The 13,455-nt window shown below is 45.7% G+C and overlaps 1 protein-coding gene across 3 annotated transcripts in view; it reads right to left on the bottom strand.

The window, feature by feature from the left end:
- Positions 1 to 6,414, bottom strand: part of CDK1 (cyclin dependent kinase 1) — a 56,490-nt gene extending 50,076 nt beyond the window's left edge. The window contains exon 1 of one of the 3 annotated variants that reach the window (XM_030204835.1): positions 6,365 to 6,414. The gene's annotated coding sequence lies outside the window, so the exon portion shown is untranslated. The other 2 variants (XM_030204831.1, XM_030204833.1) reach the window with 2 other exon arrangements.
- Between the last annotated feature and the right edge of the window lie 7,041 nt (positions 6,415 to 13,455).

Below are 13,455 nucleotides of genomic sequence, written 5' to 3'. Positions count from 1 at the left end.
AGCCTGCGCGTCACTATACCTTGGGCCGCAGCACGAGATGCCACGTCACAGGTGTCATAGATACCCCTGGACAGGAACTTTCTGCACGCCTTCAGCTGCCTGACCACCTCCTGGACTGCTCCGGCGGGAGCTTATCGACCAGGTCCGCCAGTTGCTTCACATTGTTCTGCATGTGGATGCTCGTATAGAGCTGGTATGACTGGATGCGGGTCACGAGCATGGAGGATTGGTAGGCCTTCCTCCCAAACGAGTCCAGAGTGCGAGACTCCCGCCCTGGGGGCGCCGAGGCGGTATCCCTCGAACTCCGTGCCCTCTTGAGAGCAGAATCCACGACCGCCGAGTCATGGGGCAATTGGGGCCGCATTAACTCTGGGTCGGAGTGGATTCTGTACTGGGACTCTGCTTTCTTGGGAATGATGGGATTAGATAGCGGTCTCATCCAGTTCCGAAGCAGTGTCTCTTTGAGGACATTGTGCAACGGCACCGTGGAGGACTCTCTAGGTGGTGATGGATAGTCGAGGACCTCGAGCATCTCAGCCCTCGGGCTCATCCACAGAGACCACGGGGAAGGGAATGCAAATGGACATGTCCCTTACAAAGGAGGCAAAGGAGAGGCTCTCAGGAGGCGAGAGCTTCCTCTCTGGTGAAGGCGTGGGGTCCGAGGGAAGACCCGCAGACTCCTCTGAGGAGAAATATCTGGGGTCTTCCTCTTCCCCCCACGAGGCCTCTTCCTCGGTATCGGACATAAGCTCATGTAGCTGAGTCCTTAACCGGGCCCAGATCGACGTCGAGGCACCGAGGCCTCGGTGTCGTCGAGCGGTGGACTCCCGCGCCGGCGGGGACGAAGCTCCCTCCATCGACGTCGACTCCACCTGCGTGGCGGTCGAGACCGGCGCCGCAAGCGGCGGCGGTGTCGACGGCCTCGGCACTGGGCTAGAGCTCGCCGGCGCCACAGTCAACAGCGCCGAGGGCGCAAGCACCCCCGGCGCCGGCACAGCCTGGCGCATCAGCCCTTCCAGGATCCCCGGAAGGATGGCTCGGAGGCACTCGTCCAGGCCCGCTGCCGGGAAAGACGGGGGGGGGGGGGGGGGGGGCCGGTAAAGATGTCGGTGCCGGAAGCTGCTTGGGTCCAGGAGACTGCACTGAAGTGCTGGGACCCTGACGCGTCGGTACCTCCACAACCGAAGGGGATCTCTCCTCTCGACGCGGACGCTTCGGCGTTGACTCCTCGCCGGTACCGAAAGCCGAATGCATCGAAGACGACCGATGACGGTGCTTCTTAGATTTCTTGCGGTGCCCGTCATCGGTGCCAGGTGGAATGGAGGAGGAGGAGGTCGATCCCCCTCGGTCTCGAGGAACCGGGTCAGACAGGGTTCGGTCCCGAGGGCCATGGGCCAAGGGAGTGACCGGGGCCGATTGCCCACGCGGCCTCTCACCCCTACCCTCACCGGAGGACCGGCGGGCCCTGTGCTCCTGGGGTCGATGCCATCGGTGCCGATTTCGCGGGCATCGATACCGGTACCGAAGAACCGGCCGTCGATACCGATGCCGTCGAGGTCGACGTCGAGGGGCCGGCGCAAGTTCCAAAAAGACGGTCCCGAAGAACTTGCCTCGCAACATGAGTCCGTTTCCGGAGACCAAGACACAAAGAACACGACTTGATATTGTGCTCCGGCCCGAGGCACTGGAGGCACCAAGCGTGGGTGTCGGTCTGCGAGATAGGCCGGCCGCACCGACCACACTTCTTAAATCCACTCGGGACCTTCGAGGACATCAACGGAAAAATCGCGTCAGCGAAGTTAAAGTCGTCGATGGTGGCGGTAAATCACACCTCGAAAAATAATCGACCGCGCGGCCACAAGGCCGCAACGCGACGCCCCCGCTAGAAACGAGGGAAAATAAAGCGCGTGCTCTCTCTTTTTTTTTTTTTTAAGTAAAAGGAAAAAAAAACAAAGCTGGAGCGCGCGGCAATAAAAATTAAACGAGTTCGCGAAGAACGCGACGGTTTTCCGGGGCTGACTAAGAGAGAGCGGCAATCGCACGACTCTCTCCAGGCGCGGAAAAGAAAGGACTGGCGGGAACGGTCGCGCACGGGCGGGAAGACGGCCGCGCATGCGCGGTGGGCGTGCCCTGTGTGTGGACCGCCCGCGAAGCTTCTTCCGGTTGGTGGGGGCTGCCGCGGACGTCACCCAGTCGTGAGAACAAGCAGCCTGCTTGTCCTCGGAGAATAAGATGATACCTTTTTTATTGGACATAACTTAATACATTTCTTGCCCTAGGTAGAGCAAACTGCTCTAAACAGGCCACTGAAACCGGATACAGCTTGGCCATAGCCCTGGCTACTTTCAGCCCCCCCATCCGGATCCACCCACTGGGTCGAAATCAACTCTTCAATAGCTTCATGTACCGGAAAGGTTTTATAAGGTGGTCTGGTACTAGCCATCTTGGAGTTGATCGCCTGAGAAGCCGCAAACTCAGGATCCTCTATATTCAGGGCTTCCAGCACCTGAGAGATAAAGGAGGACAACTCCTCCTTATGGAAAATCCTCAGGGCGGAAGAGTCCTCCGGTTGGTCAGTGAGGACACCGTCCTGTACCCCCGTCTGCTCCGAGAGAGCCACCACGGAGGAAGCTGCAGGCGACCGTATGCAGGACCCCTCCTCAGACCCCAAAGAAAGCCTAGGCTTTTTAAGGGAGAAATCCTCCGGGGAAAACCCCAAAATCTCTTGGTTACCCCCAGACCCCGAGAGAATCAAAGGCCAAAGCTGGCACAGCTACGTGAGGGGGGGGGGGGGGGGGCAAGGCCCTTTTCAACAAAAACGCCTGGAGTAGCAAATGAAAGCCCCTCCCCCGCAAGAGGAAGTCGCAGCCATGGCATCTGCACCACCGCCCACAGCGCCTGACGGCCCCCCCAACTCCCCTACCAACGGAGAAGCTTTGCCCAAAACCACTACTGGAGCTGGCTCCGCAACTGATCGCAAAATGGTGCGAGAATCGCCAGGCTCTGGGCGAGAAAGCATACTCTCGGGGGGGGGGGGGGGAGGGAGCAACACTTTATCGAATCCCGCAAAATCAGTGCACCCCGCGCTGCAAAGGCCCGCCGCCGAATGCCGTTTCCCGCATCGGGAACAGCGTTTTACCTCCTCCGCTGACATCGCCCGTCCCCGAACAGGAGCGCAGCAGGACTTACCACGGACCGGGAAAGCGCGGGAACCGACAGCTGAGCCGAAGAAAAAAAAAAACTCTCCGACTCCACTTTGAGGCAGGCTCAGACAAGCAGGCAACAAAAAACAGGACTCGGACAGCAGGAACGCAAACCTGCTCTCAGCAAAAACACATGAGTACATAAGTAATGCCATATAGACCAAAGGTCCATCGAGCCCAGCATCCTGTCCCCGACAGTGGCCAATCCAGGTCAAGGGCACCTGGCAAGCTACCTAAACGTACAAACATTTTATACAAGTTATTTCCGAAATTGTGGATTTTTCCCAAGTCCATTTAGTAGCGGCCTATGGACTTGTCCTTTAGGAAACCGTCCAACCCCTTTTTAAACTCTGCCAAGCTAACCGCCTTCACTACGTTCTCCAGCAACGAATTCCAGAGTTTAATTATGCGTTGGGTGAAGAAAAGTTTTCTCCGATACACTGTAGTTTCATCATATGCCCCCTAGTCCTAGTATTTTTGGAAAGCATGAACAGACGCTTCACATCCACCTGTTCCACGCCACTCATTTTATATACCTCTATCATGTCTCCCCTCAGCCGTCTCTTCTCCAAGCTGAAAAGCCCTAGCCTCCTTAGTCTTTCCTTATAGGGAAGTCATCCCAACCCCATCATTTTTGTCGCCCTTCGCTGCACCTTTTCCATTTCTACTATATCTTTCTTGAGATGCGGCGACCAGAATTGAACACAATACTCAAGGTGCGGTCGAACCATGGAGCAATACAACGGCATTATAACATCCTCACATCTGTTCTCCATACCTTTCCTAATACCCAACATTCTATTTGATTTCCTAGCCGCAGCAGCACACTGAGCAGAAGGTTTCAGTGTATTATCAACGATGACACCCAGATCCCTTTCTCGGTCTGTAACTCCTAACATGGAACCTTGCATGACGCAGCTATATGTCAGGTTTTTTTTCCCCACATGCATCACCTTGCACTTATTCACATTAAACATCATCTGCCATTTAGCCGCCCAGTCTCCCAAGGTCCTTCGGTAATTTTTCACAATCCTCTCGCGAGTTAGCGACTTTGAATAACTTTGTGTCATCAGCAAATTCCCTGTTTCTCTTTTAAATAAATTCTATGGGTTTTTTTTGGTGAGGAGGCAGAAACAGGGAAGGAAAGGAACAGCAAAAGCCTGTTCAGTGGGAATTTGAGGTGCAGCAGGGACCCAGCAACTGCGTATGCTGCCAAAGGGGACACCACCAGTCCTCTGCCGCCGCCACCGGCCCAGGAGCTGGAGAAAAAGCCGCCCACCACCTGCTGATAGAGAGACATACTAACTGAAGGAGCTGGCCGCCTGGCATCACTGCCTTTAGTTTATCTGTATCTCCACCTGCTGGTAGACGGACTTAACCACTAGTTCCTAGATTCATCTGCTGCAAGTGACAAGGAAATAAATAATGTCATAAATAAGTAAACAAACTATTGAGCACCTGATTCTCATAATATCTGTTTTAGTGACCCTTTACCAGGAGGAAAAAAAGGTCTGCATGAATTCTACGGTGTCCTTATAACTAGCCACTATAAAATGATACACTGATTACGATTCATAACAAGTTACTACTCTACCTATGAAAAAGGTTATTCCGTTATTATACTTCCTCTGTGTACATCCATATGCTGCACAAGCTGGCATGTTTGAAAATATAAGAGATTAAACATGCTACCAACAATAAAGAACGACAACACAGATGCAGTTCATAGGTTTGTTTGATTTGTTTTGAGTGCACGCAGAACGACGGCTGCGCAGGGAAGGGGAAACACAGACTAACCTAAGAAGCTTCAACTTTTTGACATCATGCTGTCTGCTGCTCTCAAACCTCCTTGGTCTAAAAGCAGGAGAATATTGAGCTTGTGAAGGAGGGTCCTGAAAGGATCCTTACATCATTATATACATGTTTCTCTAACAAAGTTTTTATGAACAGGAATAAAACAAAGGTGTCATGCTTCAAATTCTTATCTCTTACAAGACTCCTGTGACCTTAGCCATCATCTTATCCTCAGGGACTTTAAGACAAAGAAATAGCTGCAAGAGTATTTCCCTTGAAAAGAGAAATCTTGGAAAGGCAACTGATTAAGCCAAAGTTAACACCCACATATTTGACAGGTAGCCCTGGTACTGAATCCAGATACAAAAGTTAAAAGGAAGAACACTATTTAAATATACCCACATAGTTTAAGTGAGGGGGGGGGGGGGGGAGAAGAATCCATAAGCCTTTAGCACAATCTTTATCACCTGTTAGTATTAAAGGCCACACATTTAAAAAGCAGTTCTAGTCCGTTTAAAACTAAGCAGGTAACAAAACATATACAGTACAACACAAAAAGACTACAATAAAAATAACATCTCTGCTATCCAGCCATCATTAGCCACCTGATCCATCAAGGATATGCTTATCCAAATAAGTGTGTTCCTCTTAAACTCTGGGGGAAAATGACTGAAGACGTTGATGGCCAAGAGGTTTATTCCGTAGCTGGGCCCAATGATGGACATTACATTACTACTAGTAGCTAAATAATGCACTTTCTCCAATAAAGCAACCACTGGTTGTCTCGCGCCAACTGATTAAAAGGATTATAAATTTGTAGGGCCTGCTTAAAGGTATCCATCTCGATTTTTATGCAAGAGTTGTGCATTGTCTAATACTACAATTCTAATGGACAAAAAAATCCAAAAAGGAATTTAATACTTTTGATTAATGTTAAAAACAAGTAATAAGATGCACCTTGGGTGGGTTATTGAAAAGCCAACATAGTACTGTACGACTCTCCTATAAACAGGAAGAAAGTCGCAGCTCACAACCTCTCCGAGACATCAGACGCTTTACCGTACACCAAAGCCCTAAGAAATCCAGGCAGGGAGCTATAGGGTGAACCGCTGACCCAGCACAAGAAATCAACATCTATAGGTCCGTTATATACTGTCACAAGAACCAAGGCAGGCATTCAATCTTCCGCCTCGTCTTACCATCCTTTGCAAACTCCTGAAGACTTGAGCTTAAACCAGTCTACCATCACGTCTTCCGTGCAAACGCATTCTTACTTTCATCCCGAATTTTAAACGTCTTACAATGCAACTAGATAAGGAAAACACACACACTATCAGATATGCTTAAAAACAAAGGTGAAGTATCACCTCAGGGCAGCCACTTCCTTCTTCAGTAAGTTGGTAAAGAAAATGGACGCAGTTTAAACTAACCGCGCTAAACTGTCCGGCCTGGACCAATCAGAAAATGCAGAGACATTCAAAGTAGCCAATTAGAAGCTACGTCCCTGAGGTTTCCTGTTACGTCCAGTTATAAGCGCGAAAGTGCCACGAAGGGCGGCAGGAAATATTTGGAAGCATAAATCGTCGCATTTAAGAAATCGTGGATTTTGGGACTTGAATCTTGTTTTATTTGTTTTCTACACCTTCTGCTTTTCATTATGCTGTCTGTTGTATTCAAAATGCAAATAGTTTTGTCTTCTAACTTAAGTCTTGCTGACAGATTTCTCCACCCTAGGTTTCCTAGGGTTGGAACAGGAGACGAAGTGACGTCAACACGTTGAAACCAGTTAGGGTAGTTTCTATGTCCACACTCCCGTGCAGTCGTCATCCTCGTACACGCAAAAAAAAAAAATAAAAAATAAATAAAAACTATGAGCTGCCGCATTCACGCTGTTCGTTATTGTTGGTTGCGTTTTAATTTAATCTTACTTATATTTCCAAACGTCAGCTTGTACAGCATAGGATGTACACAGAGGAAGTATAAGAACGGAATAGCTTTTTACAGGTAGACTATCAATAGAAATCAAACAAAATAAAACATGGAAAAGAAAATAAGATGATACCTTTTTTATTGGACATAACTTAATACATTTCTTGATTAGCTTTCGAAGGTTGCCCTTCTTCGTCAGATCGGAAATAAGCAAATGTCCTAGCTGACAGTGTATATAAGTGAAAACATTCAAGTATTACTATGACAGTCTGACAGGGTGGCACTGATGTGCCTACATCAGTGATGGGCAACCTTTTGAGTTTGGTGTGTCAAAATTCGCCAAAAAACCAAGCATAACTCGGGTGGTGTGTCACTTCGAGAAAAAAACCATAATTTTGCGATATTTATAGTTTAAATAACAAAAATGTATAATTGTAATATATAACTAATAAACCAAAACCTAATTATTTAACTTACCTGCTTAGTGACTTCTTTGTTCATCTGTCAGTCGGTTTCTTTTGTTGGTCTTGATATTATTTAACTTGTGTGGGGTGCCGTGAACTAAGATAAGTGAGGGGGAGGGGGAATTCTTTAACTAATCTGCCTATTAGTGACTTTTTTGTTGCTGAATTTCATTGGCTAAATCTTCAATTGAAGGTTAGTATTTTGTACACTTCAAGCCCAAGCAAGCACTACTAACTTCATCTTTCAATCTGTTTCTTTTGTTGGTTTTGATATTATTTAACGCTGAGAATAAGGTTTCACAAAAGTACGTAGAGGGAAAAATTGTGAGTAAAGCAATTGCTATATTTTTCAGGGTGCTAAAAGTGTCTCGTAATCGGATCCAGGCACTCCAAATTTCCTGGTAACTCAGATATTCTCTTAATAATTGCATCTTTATTCTGTATATCGTGAAATAGAACTGGTGCACATCTTAGGAGAGTTTCTTTAATAAATCCTCCCTCACTGAGTGCTTTTCCATGCTGAGCTATGGAGTGAGCAATGCTCAAACTTGCAGATGTTAAATTTGTAGAACCTTTTACAAATGTAAGGATGGAATTAGATTGGCTCTTATAAAAGTGTAGCTGCCTGGAAATGTATTCCTTCCTTTCATCCTCACTTTTTTTCAAGAGCTGGGAATGATTAGTTTCAAAATGTCTATTTATATTCCACGTTCTGCTTACTACCGTTTCAGTACATAGAACGCAAAATGATCTGCCACTTTTTTCTATAATGCCATACATCTCGGTCCATGTCTCTTGAAAGGGTCGGCTACTGCTACTACCACTTCCTTTACTTAACCTTGTTTTTTTATTTTTTGGGTTCTCCATCAGGGGGGCAGTGACAGAAGATAGAATTATAGATAGCCTGTTAGCCCTGCAGGCAATTAGGGGTTAACTAGCTTGACCACCTTATGTAAATTAAGATGGCTGCCGCTATTTCTAATGGTGGGAAACGGCACCCATAGCACATGCCCTCGCCTCTCCCAGCCTCCCCCTCACCTATCTCAGTAATGATGGTCAATTAGAAATCCATGACACCCCAGAACAGTAGATTGGATGATGGTTGCTGTGGTTATGTGGTTGCTGGTAATGGCGATCACAGGGCCCTCAGAGATGCGTCCCCCACGGCATTCTGCTGTTCTCTGCTCCGCCGGCCGGAAGTGAGGTCAAACGGCCGTGCAGGAGCCGGGGCAGAGGGAGCAGCAGGGAGAGAACGAGTGGAGGACTCCTAGGGAGCCAATAGGAGCGCACACGGGTAAACATGCACCAGGGGTGTGTGATTTCGCCGGGGGGGGGGAGGTCGCGCTGCACCTTGGGGGGGGGGGGCGCATCGGCGATCCACCCAGGTGTCAGCAAGGAACGCCGCTGCTTCTCTGTATGCGGCCACATGTGGCCGCATGTCATCGAAAATGGCTACGCGTGTCAGTACTGACATGCGTGTCATAGGTTCACCATCAGGGGCCTACATCAAAAGAAAACGATGGCATGTGGGAACTTGATCCTTTTGTTTGTGGATTGTAATGGTATATTATAAACATGCATTTGATATTTTTATTACTATTATTTAAAAGACAGATATTGAATAACAAGGGCAGAGCTACCTTCATGCAGAAGTCCAGAGTGTGATAATATTTGAATAACTGTCTATACTTATTGCTCTGATTTCTGAACATGCGGCATTATGAAAGGACAGACTTTTAAATGCCCAGTTGGGTATATATTTATTTATTTATTACATTTGTATCCCGCGCTTTCCCACTCATCGCAGGCTCAATGCGGCTTACATAGTGACAAGAGAATACAATGTGTAGTATCAGAATCAACAAAGGAGGTATGTGGTAGGACAAATGAACAAGGGGTAAATGGGATAAAAGAGGTATGAGAGAAAGGATAGGGATAGGTAAGGATGCACAGCGATAAAGAAGAGGTAGGGGAAGAGTATGGAGGGTAAGAAGATTGGTAGGAGGTAATTTCTAAGTCGTCGTTAATGATAAGATGAACCGGAAATGGATGGGTTGCTTATGTTTGCTTATGGTAGGTCAAGTCGTTTGGGTAAATCTGTTTGAATAGATGGGTTTTCAATAGTTTCCTAAAGGGAAGGTACTGTAAACCCCCTAGTCGTGGAGCAGGTAAATTTGAATAATTGAAGAAATAAATATATGAGTGTCACAGTTTTAAATAGGGTTCCCAAATAAACTCCACACAACCAAGGGATTTAGCAAGAAAAAAATATTAAAGGTTTTATTAAAGGGTAAAATGGATAGAGGGTAAAGTAAATAGAAACACTTGTTGGTTATGTTTCTTAAATGTTGGTACCAATTTTTACAGGTTGATGGTATTAAATAAAATTAGTGCAAGATGTTAAATGCTTTGAGATAAGTTACAAAGGAAATAAAGGCAATAACAATTTTAAAACTACAATCACAGTCACCAAGAATCACAGTTATCAAGGATCACAGCTATCAAGACCCCAACTCCACATCTGCAGTAACCCAAAACATCCCACACATGTACACAGCACTAATTAGTGTACTCAGATCTGATATATATATAGTTTTCAATTTGTGTGCACACAATAATATTACCGGTATATCAAATCTTCGCTAGCATCGCTGCTTTCTTGCGTTGGGTACCTTAGTCTTCTTCACTTCCACGTCTCCTCGGTTGGGGAGGTCAGCCCACTGGTTCAGGGACTCCCGATACCTACTATTCTGACTCAAAAAACTCAAAAAAGGAAAACCTTAACTTTCTGTGGAACTTGTGGACTAACTAAATTCAAAATAAAAAATAAGCAAGGAAAATTCCTATCTCAACCGCCCAAATCATGACCCCTTTTGTTTTGTTCTGTTATACAACCACCCCAAATCTCACTGATGGACGGCTACACTAACTCCCCTAGAGGCAGGCACTCACAGGACTCAAGGCTTAGGCATGGCAGCTGTTCCCCAAGGCAGGCTTTTGTCTGGATCCCCGGAGGCAGGCATAAACAAAAAAAACACAATGTTCACTTTTAGTCTGGCCACTCAGTGTAGGGGGATGCCCCTTCTCTCTTTGTGGATGCTCAAACCAGCAAGCTTCTGGGCTAGACCCCTCCTGAGGCAGGCACTCAAAAAGCACAGTTCCTTTTCTTATCTGGGCACTCAGTGCAAGGGTGGGGGGGGGGGTGTCTCTTCCCCTCTGGATAAGCCTCTTGTTTACAGGACAGTCACATGGCTGGTCTTCTCCTCTGCTCTCTGGACAGATAGACATACACACACGCAGATTGCCCTGGGTGGATTCCTCTGGGGTTCTATCCAGCTATGCACTGCTCCCAGCACGTCCCTGTGACCACTGTAACAGCAAATCTTCTGCTCAGCTCACCTCAGCCCCCCTTTCTTCTGTTCCTGTCTGCTTCAATGCCCGGCCACACTCACCATCTCTCTCCTTCTTCATCTGTGGATTCCAGCCTGCAGCTGCCTCTTCTTATTTAAGCATGCCCTGCTTCTGCAAGAGCTTACAGCACATTCTTCCCTCAGACCATGCTTATAGCTTCCATTGTCTGTAGCCTCGATTGCCTTCTTCTTCCCAGGCAGCCTCTGCACTGTAAAACTTTTTTTCTTTGTTCCACTCCTCCTGCCCCCTGGATTGGCTCAAAATTTGTGCCAATCTAAGGATCAGACTGCCTCCTGCCACCTCATTGGTCCAAATTCCAGTTCTCAAACAGCAAATCAGGAGCCTTGTACTGTGCTCTCAGACAGCCAATCGGGAGATTTGTAACAAGTCTGCCCTTCTCTCATAGTTACAAACTGTTGAAACTTTATAGACACACATCTAGTAGCCATGGACATCTGAGTTCTTTGTACAACAGGGCTGGAGCATTTTAAACACTAAACATTTTAACTAAAAGGTGGCAGAGTTGTGCTGGCTCTCAGCTTGCCCTCTGTGTCTCCCTGCTCTCTGCAAGATGCCCCCTTCCCAGGAAAGAGGGGGGGGGGGGACAAGGTAAAAGCTTCTTTTCTTCTCTATATTTACAGTACTCACTAGTTGATCGAATGTATCTGGGTAGAGCTTTCCAGAGTTGGGATCCCATTTAGGGGAAGTTAGATGCATGATATGTTTTATACTTTAGTCCTTTGCAATTGGGAAGGTGCAGGTTAAGGTATGTTTGTGAAGATGTTGACCTGTTTCTGGATGGAAGATTTAAAAGATTGACCATGTAACTTGGTGATACTCCATGGATGATCTTGTGGGTTAGTGTGATGGCCTTAAAGTTGACTCGTTCTCTAATAGGGAGCCAATGAAGTTTCATACGGAGAGGTGTTGCACTTTCGAATCTAGGCTTCCCATAAATAAGTCTATCTGCCGTGTTCTGGGCAGTTTGAAGTTTCTTCATGATTTGGGCCTTACATCCAACGAAGATACTATTACAGTAATCAGCATGGGTGAGTACCGTGGATTGTACCAAATTGTGGAAGGTATTCAAGGGATGATAAGTTTTCACATGTTTCAACATCCACATCATGTTGAACATTTTCTTGGCGATGGATGTTGCGTGGTCTTCAAGAGATAAGTATTTATCCAATGTAACTCCAAGGACTTTCAGATTGTTGGATATAGGAATTGTGATATCAGGAGTGGTGAGAGTAGTTGGATAGAATGTGGAATATTGGGAGGAGAGGATTAAGCATTGAGTTTTGTCTTTGTTCAATTTCATTTTGAAAGTGTGTTCACTATGCACTCCTTTTAATATCGACCAGATATAGATAAAAGTTTTCAGTTTTGGCACAGTATAAGTCATCACAAGAACAAAATATATGAAAACCAATGGACTGCTTATAGCCCATTCAGTTATGTTTAAACAAAAGAGATCTGCATGAAACAAAATATTTATTTTTATTTTGACTTGCCCCTGAAACATGTTCAAAACAGAATAATCCATTTGTGTACCTAACATGTCAAATTCCATAACATAGATGAAGATGTGATTCCACGTGCTCCAATGAAAGGAGAATTTAATTTTACTTCCATTTAATTTCAATATATTCCATTTTTATAACACCAGGCTTTCCAAGGCAGATTACAACAGTTAAGATAAACCCATCAGGAAACAGGATATCCTCACTGAAATTTTTGCCATCTGTATTGTACAGAACAGTAGAAAAATGAGCACACAATACAAAGTTTATAACTGCTGTTTCTATTAGCTATATTTTTTAAAGCTGTTTTAATGATATTAAATTTTTATTTCATGGTATTTATATCTAGATATGGGAAGCTTTCAAATAAATTAAAATGCTGTCCAATAAGTAAAAAAAAAATCATTTATCCTCCACCTTTTAAGGCACTGCCTATCCAAATGAAACAGCTTTAGACTTATTACAGATGGACCACACATAGGCAGTCCCTTATTCTAATAAATCTTTTGCTATTGTTTTGGGTGTACGAAAACCATGGCAAGCTCTGTCTACTGTCTTCAGCTCTTACAGTGGACTAGATAGGCTCACTTCTTCTCCTGTTTTATCCAACTTCCTTGTGCGTAACCAAGGAGGTTGGAATTTGGAGAAAGAAAAGGAGGCGACCTGATGTCACAAGGCTAAAGCCATCTCCCCCGCGCAACTGCCATCTTGGTACACCCAAAACAAAGCAACAGACAATCAGCTGTTGCATCCATGTTGTCATTGCTTATTGTTATTTTGCTCCCATTAAACATCATCTATCATTTGGATGCCCAGTCTCCCAATCTCGTATGTCATCTTGCAATTTTTCACAATCCTCTTGCAATTTAACAACTTTGAATAACTTTGTATTGTCGAAAAATGTAATTACCTCACTAGTTATTCCCATATCTAGATTATTTATAAATGATCATCAGTTTATCAGTGTTCTGATGTCAAAATTACTGAACATATGCATCAATTTTCATCAAGGTGAGCTCCTCTTTCATTTGTTTATTAAGCTGAGGTGTTGGTGTCAAGTTTCTGAGTCAAGGTGTGCACGGGGACATAATCTGGTCCCCATCCCTTTCTATCCCTGTTCATTTTCAATCC

Source organism: Microcaecilia unicolor, chromosome 5 (assembly GCF_901765095.1).
Source record: "Microcaecilia unicolor chromosome 5, aMicUni1.1, whole genome shotgun sequence".
Classification (NCBI taxonomy): Eukaryota; Metazoa; Chordata; class Amphibia; order Gymnophiona; family Siphonopidae; genus Microcaecilia; species Microcaecilia unicolor.
Note: the sequence above shows the minus strand (reverse complement) of the source record. Positions and strands in the feature narration are given on the sequence as shown.